This window comes from Podarcis liolepis (assembly GCF_965112155.1).
Source record: "Podarcis liolepis genome assembly, chromosome: 2".
In the NCBI taxonomy this organism is placed as follows: domain Eukaryota; kingdom Metazoa; phylum Chordata; class Lepidosauria; order Squamata; family Lacertidae; genus Podarcis; species Podarcis liolepis.
In genome coordinates, this window is record NC_139555.1 from 73000463 (window position 1) to 73015455 (window position 14993).

Here is a 14993-nt window from a genome sequence, read left to right on the forward strand (position 1 = left end):
AATAAAGAAATGGCCATCTTTACCAGACACTTCTATCCATTAAGCAATTGTTCCTTTTCCTGTGATTTAATTAATTCCTAGAGCTACAAAGACCACATTACCTGGGCCTAAACTAGCATGTGACACTAAGCCTGGCTTCCAATATTTCATTGGCTAACATTCCCAAATTTAAGTTCTACCTCACAAAGTGCTCTTTGAGTTGGGCAAGCAAGAGGGTTCTCTTTGGGAGTGTATGGGGGGTGTAGAAAATCACTAGGGGCAGTGCTAATTATTATTTCCATTTATTTATTTATTCATGCATTCATTCCCCACCCATCTGGCTGGGTTGCCCCAGCCTATAGCTCTAATCCCATAGAAAGCTCAAGTACAGAAGTAAAAGTACAGAAGAAAGCTCAAGTACTTGAAGCTCAAGTACAGAAGTTAGAACCATGATTGATTGCTAAGATGTACTTATTCATGTCTTTTTCTCTGTATGTTTTGTCAAAAACAATACTTTTTGACTTAAAGGCTCTAGACTGGTTTAAATCAAGTAACATTACTTGGCCTGCAGTGAGTCTTGAGTGAGACCACAAACACAGAGAGTAGTAGTAATAAAGTTTGTATTCAGCATATGCCCTTCTTAGCAATTTCTACTCCAAGGTAGGACTCCTACCTTGGAGTAGAAATAATAGTTCTTTGTGGGTTCTAACTACAGTATTTCTCTGATATAACCGAGAGGAGGACATTTTCGTCTGAATCCACAAGGAGCTGTGTAAAATGGTGTAGTCAAATTCCTTCACAACAGTGATCCCACACTTAGTTCTTACCATGGCAAATGCCCTCTCTTTTGAATGAAGCTGGCAAGCTTATACTTCTTTACTAACACACTCAGCTAAAGCTGTTGTTCCCACACTATACCAGCGTAAGAGTAACCCAACAGAATGAAGCAATTTTGCAAAATATTCTAGCCAAATACCTTTGTGGAACTTCACCATCCAGTCTAAGATGCATAGAAGAAGCTGGTTTTTGAGCAAATGATTAACAGAGCGTTTACTCTCTTCTCCCTCATTCCACTCCCTAGGATTTCTACCGTTTTGAACAATATCTGTCATAACAGCTGTATTGAGATGCAGGTGTTCTTCCCCAGCCTGGGAGCTCAGTTGAGCCAGATTTTGGCATTAGGGCCACTGGAGTGATAATCTGGATACTCAGGACATTAGAAAGTCACTCAAAAACTGCTGTTTGGACTACCACCTAGATTTCCCACCGCCTCCCACGCGTTACATAGTGTGGCACAAGGTTCTCAAGAGATATGTTTAAATAACTTGCCAGGTTTCTCACATCCCCATCGTAAGCATCCACTGATGTGTCTGCGAGATTTGTGAATTTGCTTCACAAATTATCTGCCTCACGTCCCAAAATAGCATGGAGTTGATAAATACATTCTACCCAAAACACTTACAGCAATGCTTAGAGCATGTCTGCATCTTCTAGTGCTTCTGTTTTAATACATTACAATGGGGAGGAGGAGGTAGATTTACGATGCAGTGGTGAGGAAACTGTAGCCCTTCAACTCCCATTAACCCCAGTCAACATGGCCAATGGTCAGGGGTGATAGGAGTTGTGGTCCAGCAACATCTAGAAGGTCATGAAGTCTGAACTGGAGGTGACTGACCTTAGTCCCAGGAAACTGCCCAATGAAAATGTCACCCAGTCAGTGAATTCCATATTAGGGATCATGAGGAAATGGATTGGAAATAAAACTGCCCGTATCATTGTTATTTTAATTATTTTTTCAAAAGTTTTCTGTTTTTACTGATCATTCCATCATTTTATTCTTTTTGTAACCTGCTTTGAGATTTGTATTTTTTTAACAACCAAACGGTATAAAAAAATTTGTGAAATAAATAAGTAATGCTGCTTAGAAAATCTATGGTGCAACTACACCTGGAATACTGCGTATCATTCAGATCACCTCACCTCAGAAGGGATCTTATGGGGCTGGAAAAGTTTCAGAAAAGGACAACCAAAATGATCATGGGGCTAGAGCAATTGTTCTGTGAGGAAATGTTTACAGCAGAGACGTGGAACTCCCAGCCTTAGAGTCAAACTTCTCCTGTAAGAGGGTAGGAGAAACATGAGAGCTGCTTCAAACAGATCTTTTTGTGAAGTGATTTAAGGCAGTTCCACAGCCAAAATAGGGGTGGCGAGGGCAAGAGCCACCTTAAAGCGCTTCTCAACAGCACTGTTTGAAACATTTCCCTCTCCCCCTGATTCACACCCATCCTTTAAAATTCACACTTCTCTGACTTTTTCAGTGAAGTTCCCCAGCAAACTACTGTGTACAGAAATGTATATACTAAAGTGTGCATAAAAATGCATATTGATGAAAATGGCATACAAAAATGTATTTTATTAGGGAAAATTGCTATGCAAAAGTGTCTATTAGGCAGAATTGCATACAAAAATGTAGTGCTTTTTAAAGAAAAAAAATGTGACGGTCCTCACTGTAAATTGTTACAGTAAGTGTCACACTTTTAACATGGGGGGGGGGGCAGGTGCCAGTACTGCGTACCCTTGAGTACCTTCAGAAAAAAAGCACTTCAAAAATGTATATATTAGGAGAGATGCACACTAAAATGCTGAAGAATTTTATGAGGACTATTAAATAAAATAGTAGTAGTAGTAGTAACAGTATTTAAAAAAACTACCTGATGTGGAAATGTACAGAACTGGACGTAAGAGTGGAAAAATGAGAATCAGAGAAACCACATTTGACAGGTGCCCCCCCCTCCTTATCTCAGGCCTTACTTTACTTGCAGTCCTGCAGGTTAATGCGATGACTACACAGAAGCTGAATCCTGAGAAGCAGCAAGTGGCAATTTCTTTGCAGAGATTTAGGCTCCTCTTAGAATCTCGCTCCCTCCTGTCAGATTGGACAGCTGTCCAAGGAGTGGTTTGGCTCTCGCCTTGCCAGGTTTCCTGGAAGATTTGAGCCACAAGCGAAAAGGAGAAGGACGGGCTGTTCTGAGGGAAGCTGATGGCAGAAGGGCTTTGGCTGAGAAACTTCTTGGAGCGCAACATTCCTGTACAGCCTTTGCAAACAGCTGCTGTCAGGAGACTCATCCCTGCAATATAAAGGGTCTCCATAGCATTTCTAAATGGGCACCAGCCAAGCAGTTCCAAGCTTTCTAGTATGTGTGTGTGTGTTTGTGTTTGTGTTTGTGTGTGTGTGTGTGTGTGTGTGTGTGCGCGCGCATGCTAATCTCAATATAGGAGAAATGCAAGCCCTAATAAATATTGCATTTCTTACATACAGAGCAATCCAGATCCATTAAAATAAAAGGTTAAAGTTATTCTGTTATGTCAGTGGCAACATGGCATAACGGCACTGCAGTTTATGCCATTTATAGCATGAGTTTTTCATCCTAAGCTGGGGCCTGCAATTGTGGTTTTATGCAGGCCTAACATAATGCTCTGTTATCATTTGTTGATGAACAGCAGTATAGAAGTACCCAACGAAAGAAATATACAAATGAACCTCAGACATGTGGGATGTCTTTGTATGTACCTGGCAGTCAGCCTGGTGCATTTTTTTCAGAATCTTAAAAACAGATTTGGAAGGGATTTCATGGGTTGTTCAACTGAAGGCTAACCTTCTTCCATAACCAGGAGCTTTTTGAACCTCATATCTAATGAATAACAGCCTTGAGCTTAACATGATGATGACCAGGAACTTTATAAGCCCACCTTGACAAATTCAACCAAATGCTGATCTAACCTGCTCATTAAGTGATGGATATTTCATGACTTCAGTCTCAGAATAAGGAGCAGCAATGATCAGCATTATGGGAATGTGGTTGCTGGCAAAAGGTGATATTTGTTACTGCTGAGGAATATGTGCATACTATGTCCCTGATCTCCTCTTGATGAAGCTTTTCATATCTGTTGGAACTCAAACACTGTCAAAAAATGTAAGTTCAACAAATTCCTAAACTCTGATCAGTGAAGTGGAAGTGCTGAGAACCTTGGGAGGAAGTGATTGTGTGCTCTTGGGTTTCATTATACAGAGGCAAGGGAAAGCTGAGTGTAGTCAAACATGCACTCTGGACTTTAAGAAGGCTGATTTCAAAAAGCTTAAGGAACTACTGGGTGAGATCCCTTGGCCAGATCCCTTGGCCAAAGAGAAGGGAGTCCAAGATGGATGGGAGTTTCTTAAAGGTGAAATATTGAAGGCACAAATGCAAACAATTCTAACACGAAAAGTGGAAGGCATCTAATGAAACCAGTGTGCCTGCATCCTTATGCTTAGCTTACAGATAAGCCGAGATTCACAAAGGGAATATATAAGACAGAGAAGAAAAGGAAAATCATGAAAGAAGAGTATGCATGAGTAGCCAACAGTTGCAAGGAGAAAGTCAGGCAGCCTTGAACTCAGACTGCAAGAGAGGTTAAAAATAATAATACTAAAAGGTTTCTTCAGCTATGTTTGAAGCAAGAGGAAAAACAAGCAAGTAGTAGGTCCTTTGCATGGAGAAGAGGGAGAAATGCTATTGCGTGACAGACAGAAGGCAGAACTGCTCAACACCTACTTTGCCTGTATTTTCACCCAAAAGGAAAGCAGTGCCCAACATAATAAATGATGCAATGAGGGAGCTGCAGCCCCAAATAGGAAAACGGGTGGTAAAGGAACACCTATGTACTTTAAATGGATTCAAATCTCCAGGACCTGACGAGCAACCAAGGGTACTAAATAAAGATCATGCAGATGTAATCTCAGAGCCTCTGTCTATAATCTTTGAGAATTCTTGGAGAACAGGTGAGGTTCCTGCAGACTGGAGCCAGGCAAATATTGTCCCCAACTTCAAAAAGAGGGGAGAGAAGACCCAAGTAACTACCAACCTTGACACTGATACTAGGAACAATCCTAGAACAGATAATTAAACAGTTGATCTATGCACCCTTAGAAAAGGATGCTGTGATTGCTAAGACCTGGTATGGATTTCTGAAAAACAAGTCATGCAAGATGAAACACATTTCTTTCTTTCTTTTGATAGCTTTACAAGCTTGATGGATCAGGGGAATGCTGTGGACATAATGTATCTTGATTTCTAAAAGGCTTTGACAAAGTCCCCCATGATATTCTTGTGGAGAAGCTGGTAAAATGTGGGCTGGATGAGGAGCTATTATGTAGATTTGTCGCTGGTTGACTGATTGAACCCAAACAGTACTCATTAATGGTTCTTTGTCATCCTGGGAAAAAGTGACTAGTGGGATGCCCAGGGTTCTGTCCTGGGCCCTTTGTTGTTTAACTTGTTGTTGTTGACTTGGATGAAGGAATTGAGGGGATGCTCATCAAATTTGTAGATGACACCAAACTGGGAGGGATAACTAATGCTGCAGAAGACAGAATTAGGGTTCAAGATGACCTTCACAGATTGGAGAACTGGGTGCAAGCTAACAAGATGAATTTCACTAGGGACAAATGTAACGTTCTACACGTAGGCAGGAAGAACCAGTTGGGGGAGGACATCTGGCTTGCCAGCAGTACATGTGAAAAGGATCTAGGGGTCTTAGTAGACCATAGGCTTAACATGAGTTCATAGCATGATACAGTAGCAAAACAGCTAATGCTATTCTAGGCTGCATCAACAGAAGTATAGTACCCCAGTCAAGAGAAGTAATAGTACCACTCTATACTGCCTTGCTCAGAACACACTTGAAGTACTGTGTCCAGTTCTGGGCGCCACAATTTAAGAAGGATATTGACATGACAAAACATGCACAGAAAAGGGCAACCAAGATGATCAAAGGTCTGGAAACCAAGCCTTCTAAGGAATGGTTGAGGGAGTTGGGTATATTTAGCCTGGAAAGGAGGCGGAGACTGGGAGGAGATAAGATAGCTATCTTTAAATATCTATAGGCCCCTCATTATGGAAGATGGAGCAAGCTATTCTGGAGGGTAGGGCCCGAACCAATGGATTCGAATTACAAGAAAGAAAATTCTGACCAAACAGAGCTATTTGACGGTGGAACAGACTCCCTCGGAAGGTGGTGGACTCACCTTCAATGGATGGGGCTTTTTTTAGGAGAGCTTGTATGGCCATCTGTCATGGCTGCTTTAGTGGAGATTCCTGCATTGCAGGAGGTTGGACTAGATGACCCCTGGGGTCCCTTCCAACTCTACAATTCTATGATACTAACAGGATTCTGTCACATGAGGAGGGGAGCTAAATAGGACTATAAAACAGAAGAGCCAATACATTTTAAGCAAAAATTGGCGACCCATGGGAGAGTAAAATGAAAGCAAGAGAAAACACCTGACGCCTGTTGGAGGTAATAACAGGTTTCAGCTGAGGATTGGCATATTGCAACAGTTCCCCAGGGCCTACTTAAGCTAGTGCGTAATGCCATGGTTTTGATTTTCTGTGTCTTACATGCTTTGGAAGTGTCTAGAAATTTTCTTGAAAGATGCCAGTTGTGTAATGTGTGCTGGGTCACTTTGACCTTAAAATAGGTCCAAAAGTTCCTACCAGCATTCAAGCTGAATTTGGCAGGCTTGTGGAATGTTGCTCCAAGACTTAGCTCTCCTAAATGGAACTTTTTACTAATAGCATTACAGGATTTTCTAAAAACCTGTTACGGCCAGCTCTTTCTATCTCAGGCTATTTATTTCTGCCTATCCCAATAATGCTAAGAGTGGGCTCTTTGGCAGTACACAAATGGCAAAAAGGGTAAGTAATCATAACCAGGCAAACTTTGCTCCTTGGCCAAGTTCAGCAGTTAGAATAGAGCAGAATTTGCTCCCCGGCTGTTTTTTGACACAGTAATTGCTGTTTTCCTTTTCAGCCTCTGGATAAGCAAATACCCATAATCAAGTGTGTAAAAAGAATACTGACAGAGTTTTTAAAAAATGATTCTAGAGAGTTGCCATTTAAAAACAAACAAACCTGCACTTACAGGGCAAACATGAGCAATAGCACCAGGCCACGTGTTCCATTTCCATACATGCCTTATAGCAGATTGGAATTTGATTTTCCTCCTGCGGCCCTCATCGAATGAAAAAGAAATTGTTCTGCATTTTTGAGCTTCTTACTGCTGGCCTCGAAATGCCAACACTTGTGCCAAATCCAAAGGAAATATGTTTTAAAAATTATTATTCTTACTCAAACATTCATTATTTCTTTAAATTGTCTTCATCCGGTATGTTTGGTGGCCAGAATATGGTTTGCTTTACTGGAACTTCCTTAAGTTGTAAACGAGTGTTTTTCTCAGAAGGTAATAGGGCAGCAAAACTACAATATGAAACAGGCCTATGGCATATTCTTTAGACAGACAGAGAGGGAGCCAGTCAATGAGACCTGGAGTGTGTTTGTGCCAGATTAGAAGAGATGGAGGCCCCCCTGTGCCTACTGCTTTTCCCACCATGCCCCTTCCAAACACCTGCCTCAAAATTGCCACGTTCTATTGCTTTCCGTCCTTCTCCTGATAATTTATCTGAGTGCTCCCACACATCCATCTCCTTTCTCTTTCACCTCCCCTCCTCCTGTGCGATGACCAATAAATAAAGTGATAATTGCAATTTTTAGCAGGCTAATAATAATAGTAATAATAATATATTTATACCCCAGTGGTTTTCCCAGCCACTCTGGGCGGCTCCCAACAGAATATTAAAAACATCAAACATTAAAAACTTCCCTAAACAGGGCTGTCTTCTAAAAGTTAGATAGTTGTTTATTTCCTTGACATCTGATGGGAGGGCATTCCACAGGGAGGTTCCCTGTAACCTCACTTCTTGCAGGGAGGGAACCACCAGAAGGCCCTTGGCACTGGACCTCAATGTCCGGGCTGAACGATGGGGGTGGAGACACTCCTTCAGGCATACTGGACCAAGGTCGTTTGAGGCTTTAAAGGTCAGCACTAACACTTTGAATTGTGCTCGGAAATGTACCGGGAGCCAATGTACGGTAGGTCTTTCAGGACCGGTGTTATATAGTCTCGGCAGCCACTCCCAGTCACCAGTCTAGCTGCCGCATTCTGGATTAATTGTAGTTTCCAGGTCACCTTCAAAGGTAGCCCCACATAGAGCGCATTGCAGTAATTTTGCTGTGCCCCCACATCCTACAGCACAGTGCTCATGCCCCCTTTTGCCTCCCACTTATATCCAGCACTGACTCACACTAGGAGATATCCAGATCTCCTTTAATAAAAGCTCCGCCTTCTGATGAAACGGAATATCAGCCACAGAAGATCTCGTAAATACTGAGGTAATCTGGATAATAAAACGTACACCACAGTGGGTGTTTGTTTTGTGAGAGCATTTGTTAGTGGGGGACTTTTTTTCTTTTTTCCTTTGCAAAACAGGCCCAGTCATGGGACCCATCCCTTTTTCTGGTTTTCTGAAGTAGTTGGACATCCCTTTCCCTTGCCTGCCATGGATGAGATCCCTCGCTTTCTCCTCTTCTGGCAGCCAGCAGCATTTTTTCCAAGTTGATTCATGGAGTTTCTAGTGATTATAGCTTCCCAAAATGACTGGTGTGGTGGTAGGATGAGGCAACCCTAACTCCTAGATCTAAAGTTAGGAATTTCATCAACCTGCTCCACTGTGTTTATGGCCATGGAAGGTAACTGTTGGTAATACGACACCATAGGCGCCGACTCCATGGGGCTTGAGGGGGCCCGAGCCCCCTCAAAAATTCGTTTGGGGGGGCTCAGCCCCCCCAATAATCTCCGGCGCCCCTCCAGCAGAGCGCCATCGCCGCCCCTCCCCCAGCCCAAAATGCACAGGGTCGGGCTGCATGCCTCCTGCCCTCCCTCCCGAGCAAAAGCTCCACCCAATTTCCGCTCCGGAGCTGATTAATAGGCGCAGCACGCTCTCCCCTATTCGCTCACGAGGAGGCGGCGCCACTTTATTTGCATATTCATGAGCTTATATATTATTCATGAGCTTTCCCGGGCCCCCCCAATATTTTTTATAAGTCCGCGTCCCTGTACGACACTTATTGATACTTGTACTTTGTACTGTGAACTGAACCGGGGAAAATGGGGTAGTGCTTTATGCATCCTTTACTGCCTACAGACTCTGGCATCTGTTAAAATGAGGCTGCAGAGCGAAACCTAACCAGAGATGAGAGATCAAATTCTGATGCCTGCTCATAAATCATATTGTGCGAAAGGAGCAAAAAAAAGTGTTGAGTCCAACCCCTCGCCAGAAGGAAGGAACACTCCCAATAATCACCACAAATGATTCATTCCAGATCACATAGTGCTACAGACATGTGCATGGCATATGTGCATGGTTATCTTAGGGCTGCCATATTTCAAAAAGTAAAGTTTCTGACACCCGCAAAGCTTTTTTTTAGGAAGACCCCAAAATTGTTGAGCTTTTTTAGGGAACGAACCCAAATTGTTGAGCTTTCCCCCCCCCTACGCCATTTTGACACCCGAAAACCAGGACATGTCAGGAATTTTCCTGGCGTATGGCAAGCCTATGGTAGTTTCATCTATTTCATATTCTCAGTAATTGAGTGCTGATACCTATCAATCCAAACTGGCACCACCCTCACACAAGAGGGATGTTTCAGCAGCCTTGGGGGAATCCTGAGTTTGCAGGAGTGTGCAAAAAGGAGGGACAACCCCCTCCCCAAGGAATGCGTGGAATCCTCAACAGCAACACTCTACACTGCGACATTTTCACATCGGTAGCATCAGTTTGGCAAAAAGCCCTTATGCATGAGCAAAACCAGAGGTCAAGTATATTTGCTCCCTGACAGTCTCCTCAGTAATTGTTTATGTTGAATGTTCACCAAGTGTTTGATATTGTTTACAATTGATTTCAGTGTTCCAACAGAATTTGATAGCTGACATGCAATAGTATTTTGTATCTGAAAATATTCAATTGTTGACACCCAGCGGTATTGAGCATTTGATGGTGGAAATTATATATTAGAAACTTGAAGAAATTAAAAAACAACCAACAGAGCAAGCCTATGTATGTCTATTCTATGGTATTGCTTACTCCCAAGATTACAATCCAAGAGATTCCATGTGATTTAAAACACTATAAATTCTGCTGTGGAAGCAAATGTTTATATTACAGCTAAAAAATCCTAAGAAAACCCACTTGGAGGAGTAATCCCTACTGAACCCAGTGAGACTCACTTCTGAGTAAAACTGCATAGGACTGCACTGTAAAAAGTCCAGGTCCCAAAATTGCATACAGTATTTAACTTTTAATTTTTTTAAAAAAATGACAAATTTTGAAAATCTGTAAATATTAGCTTCAGCTCTGAATAAAACCCACGCACCAATTTTTCAAAAAACAGAATGTCGCCATGGCTCATCAGTGATGCCCTCCCTTTCTCCACCCTTGTTTCAGCTGCCCCTGATACCCTTCTCGTTACTCACTGTAAAGAACAAAGATTTCACTCTTCGGAGATTGGAATGGTGTTTTTTCATCTAGATTCCATTTGTGGGTGGGAGGGGTTGGGGGTGGAAAACTTGCTCCATGTGCATAGTTTAAGACAGTGTTTCCCAACCTTTTTTGGGCAAAGGCACACTTGTTTCATGAAAAAAATCTCGAGGCACACCACCATTACAGCCCCGTGACGTCAGCGCGCAGTGTCACGCCGGGAGGGACATGAATTGCTAGCAATTACATAATCACCTCCTTGAGGGCTGGCTCATCTTCTCCGAAGGCAGAACCCCATTAATTAACAGCACAGACTCACACCATAGCCAAGACGAGGGGGGAAAACCTCAGTCATGCACAGTCATGCACATGTGGGGGCTAAATGAGGACGAAGACCGGGCAGAGAGCAGGGTTCAAATCACCCCACCTGGCCAGGACAATCCCTGGGTGCTCCCTTGGGCCACTCGCCTGACCCACCTCGCAGGGCTGTTGTTGCGAGGATAACACGGGGAGAACCACGCGCGCCCCCGGGAGCTCCTTGGAGGAGAAAGCGGGTGATGAATGCAATGCACGAAATATATGAGAGGCGACCAGGTTTTGCAGGTGATGGGCCCCCGCCAGCCTCCGCTTCCAACACCCGGCGCAACGACGCCAAAGTTTCCCCCCGGGCTCGGCTCGGGGAGCAGCGCTGCTCCCCCCCGGCTCCCCTTCGCCCTCCTGGCTCTCTCTGCCGCCCACTGGGGACCCCCCTCACCTGCCAAGTCCGGAGCGCCGGTGGAAGTTGCATGCATGCATGCAGGGCGCCGCGTTGCCATTGCATTGCACTGCACTCCATGCAACGCCTGCACGCATGCATTGCCTTGCACGCCCGCCAAGGGGTCTCCCCGCGGTCCGATGCGTCCCCTCCGGCGCGGATGCAGCATTGCAAAAATAAAAAAACCCCGACGCAGCCCTACCTGGGGGGCAGCCTCCGCCTCCGCCGCTCCGCCTCCGTGGGGATCCCCGGGCTCCATCCTGCCGCCCGATCTCCGCGGGGGCGCAGGCAGGCTGCGCGGGGTCTGCGCGGAAGAGCCCCTGCCCGCCCGGCCGCCGCCGCTGCGCTCATTCCATGGCCAGGAGAAGAGCGCTTCAAACAAAACGCCCGGCCCGCCAGGCCACGCTGGGAAATGTAGTTTGTGCACCCCGCGCGGGCGCGGAGCCCAAGGGTGAGGGGACTACAGATCCCGGCAGCCCCCGCGCCGGGGACGGAGGGGGAGAGGCCGGGTGCAGGGATGGAGGGACGGGTGGGCGAGCGAGTGAGTGAGTGGCAGCCGCCAAGCCTTGGCCGAGAGCCAGGAAGGGCCTCCCTGGAGGAGGAGGAGGAGGAGGGAGGCGCAGAGCGGGAGGGAGGGAGGGAACCCCAGGGGTCATCTAGTGACGGCGCCCCAATCGAAAATTTGACTTTTTTTTAAAAAAAATCTTTCGAATTTTTTAATTTTTCCCGCGGCACACCAGGCAACATCTCGCGGCACACTAGTGTGCCGCGGAACAGTGGTTGGGAAACACTGGTTTAAGACACAGTACCTCCCAGGACGGTTTGTAATCCCTCCTCCCCTAAAGTGATTTAGGACAGAACACTCTCAGGTTGCTAATCCTCGCAGCTGCTCCAAGTGGGCAAGCAAAAGAATGTGTGTAAACTGGCATGGGTAGATGAAAGGGTTAGACAAGGCCTGCTATCTGAGTTTACTGTCTGCTGATCAAGGCACTTCCTCTCAGTGAATACTAGTTTTTACAAGGCACTATATCACAGGCAACTGATGAAATTCCAACCTCTGTATAAAGAGAGATGAGGCGTTTTATCATCATTATTTGTTTCCCCCGCTTCTGTTAAATGATTCCCAGACCTTTTGCTACTGCCTCACCTTGGGAGCTTCCAGATTAATCTCTAGGATTCTGTGGCATATCAGTGAATTCAGGCTGCACAATTAAAGTGGATTTGGAGCTCTTGTGCAACAAACACACTTCCCTGCAAAAATCCCCAGATTTTTTTGCAGTAAGGAAAGTGACAGGAATATGCACTCCCTGAAAAAAGGGGGTGCTCAATGAGCAGCCAAGGTTACATGATTTTGTGCTAACAAATCGGACGTTCTCAATAAACAGGTTGTTTGGGGGTGCCTTAAAGATTACTTGCAGAAAACTCCCTGGATCCACCTGCATGTCAGGATTAATCCCCTCTTAAGGGGCCTGCCACATCTCTGAATCCCATGCACCTCTGTTAAAATCCAAAATGGTTGTGGTTGTTTTGGCTCCAAATTTTGATTCAGATTTGGGGTCTGAATTGAGATAGATCATATCTGAATCTATCTGTACCAAGTCAGGGTCCAATCCAAATCTCCAAATGTTGGGTGAAGCTTCCACAGCCCTGATTTTCACACACAATGCTAAATATGCCTTTCAGACTTCATTATAATATTTGTACATGTACATGACAGTGAATGAGACTGAAGAGATATTTTTTAAAAATAAAATCTACATTCTAGTCTGTGTGAAATTTACATGCAAACTGCAGGTGCAAGGTAAGCAAGCATAATTTCAGACCCTCCAATTGTCCCTATTTTCCAGGGACATCCTGCTTTAGAGAAACTGTCCCGGTTTCTGATTTGATCCTGGAATGTCCCACTTTTCCTTAGGATGTCCCTATTTTCATTGGAGAAATGTTGGAGGGTATGGAGTTATGCGACCCCTGAGCTGTCTGAAGGCAATCCTGTACAGTGGTGCCTTGGTTTAAGAACAGCCCTGTTTAAGAACTATTCAGTTTATGAACTCTGAAAAACCTGAAGTAGTGTCCCGGTTTGCGAACTTTACCTCGATCTAAGAACAGAATCCACACGGCGGAAGGGCACCAGCAGCGTGAGGCCTCATTAGGGAAAGCATACCTCAGTTTAAAAACGGTTTTGGTTTAAGAATGGACTTCCGGAACGGATTAAGTTCGTAAACCGAGGTGCCACTGTACAGGAAAGGTTTTTTTAAAATGTTTAATACTTTATAATGTTTTTATATATGTTGGAAGTGGCCCAGAGTGGCTGGGGCAACACAGTAAGATGCGTGAGGTATGAAGTGTAAAATTATAATTATGGAATGGGACGTCCCTATTTTCATCAGAGAAATGTTGGAGGGTATGTAATTTCAGTGCCATATGTGAAAACAGTTTCAGACCATGATCCTGAAGTCAGTTGCGTGGAAATAAATTCCACTAAAATCCACTGCACGTATCAACAAAAATATGTTTAGAATTGGAGTATTAGCTTTTTGCAACCTTTATATTTGAGGCCAAACTTATGATTATGCCGTACAGAATCAGCCATTTGTTGTCCTCCACAGAAAACATTTAAGCAGAGCATTAAACACAGCACTTGTGGCGCTGCGTGACTGATAAGTGAAGGATTTATTTCAGATCATTCTGGGCCTCATAATTCAAAAACAGGCTTAGAAACCACACACTGTCACTACTGTCTTCTACTTCAGAAAATTCAAGGGCCCAGAACATTTGGAAGTCTCAAGTCCAATCAATGTAATTCAGGGAAAAAAGCTTCATCTCCTGAATGTCTGCCTGTTTTGCAGCTATTAAAGACACAGGAACCCTGTCGAAAAGCATGCCATAATGCTGTGTTAAAGTTCCAGTGGAGAGTTGAGGGCCAAGATATGCCTTGAGAGACTTCAGCCTTTAGGGAATACAATGAAAAACATTTTTACTGAGACTGGAGTAAACACAGAAGGAAATAATATAGGAATGTCCACTGTGTTTTGATGGAAAAGGAGGGGGCCCCTCCAATTTGGGAGCCAATGACCTCCCATTCCCTCATGACGTGTCTATTTTCTCCTCCGCTCCCCCACCTCACCCTCCGCCTCCTCCCTAAGGCAATTAAAAGGCCAGTTTTTCTAGGAAGAGCTTTGTGGAGTCAGCAGCTGTGAATTCCAGTTCTAGGAATCGTGGCTGCTGGTCTTGAAGAGAAACTTCCTGGAATCCTCTCTGCCATTCCATGGAACGCAGATGCAAAAGAGCTGTCACAGTGACCTTAAGCAGTTTTAAGAGCCTATAGTGGAGGGGAGGGATAAAAGAGGCAGAATAGTTTGTTTTGTTTTGGTTGTCTGGCTGGCTTAATTATAAAACCAGGGCCAAGCAGTGGCGGGGGTGGTGTGTGCGTGGGTATGTTCTTACTTCATTTAGCTCTGAAACTCTGAGAGACTGTGGAAACGGAGAAGGAAGATTTAACCCCCGAGGGGTGCAGGACTTTGGAAAGAGGATATCAGGTTAATGGGTAAAGGTTTTCAGCTATTGATCGTAGCTTCCTGAGAGGTTAGCCAGGGCGGCAGACTCTAAGCAGTCAACAGTGCTCTGAGCATGCTGGAAATCCATACAGATACACACTTTCCCCTTCAAAAAATCAAGTAGTGGCCACAATTGTTGCAAAAAGAAATAATAATAGCCACAATTACATTGTGTTCCCCTTACATTATCTCAGTGATCCTCACATCAATACGGCAAGGCTGATCAGTATTACTGCATTGCAAATGAGGACAAGGCATGTGGGGTAGGCCTGAGAGATAGTTAAATCCACCTAAT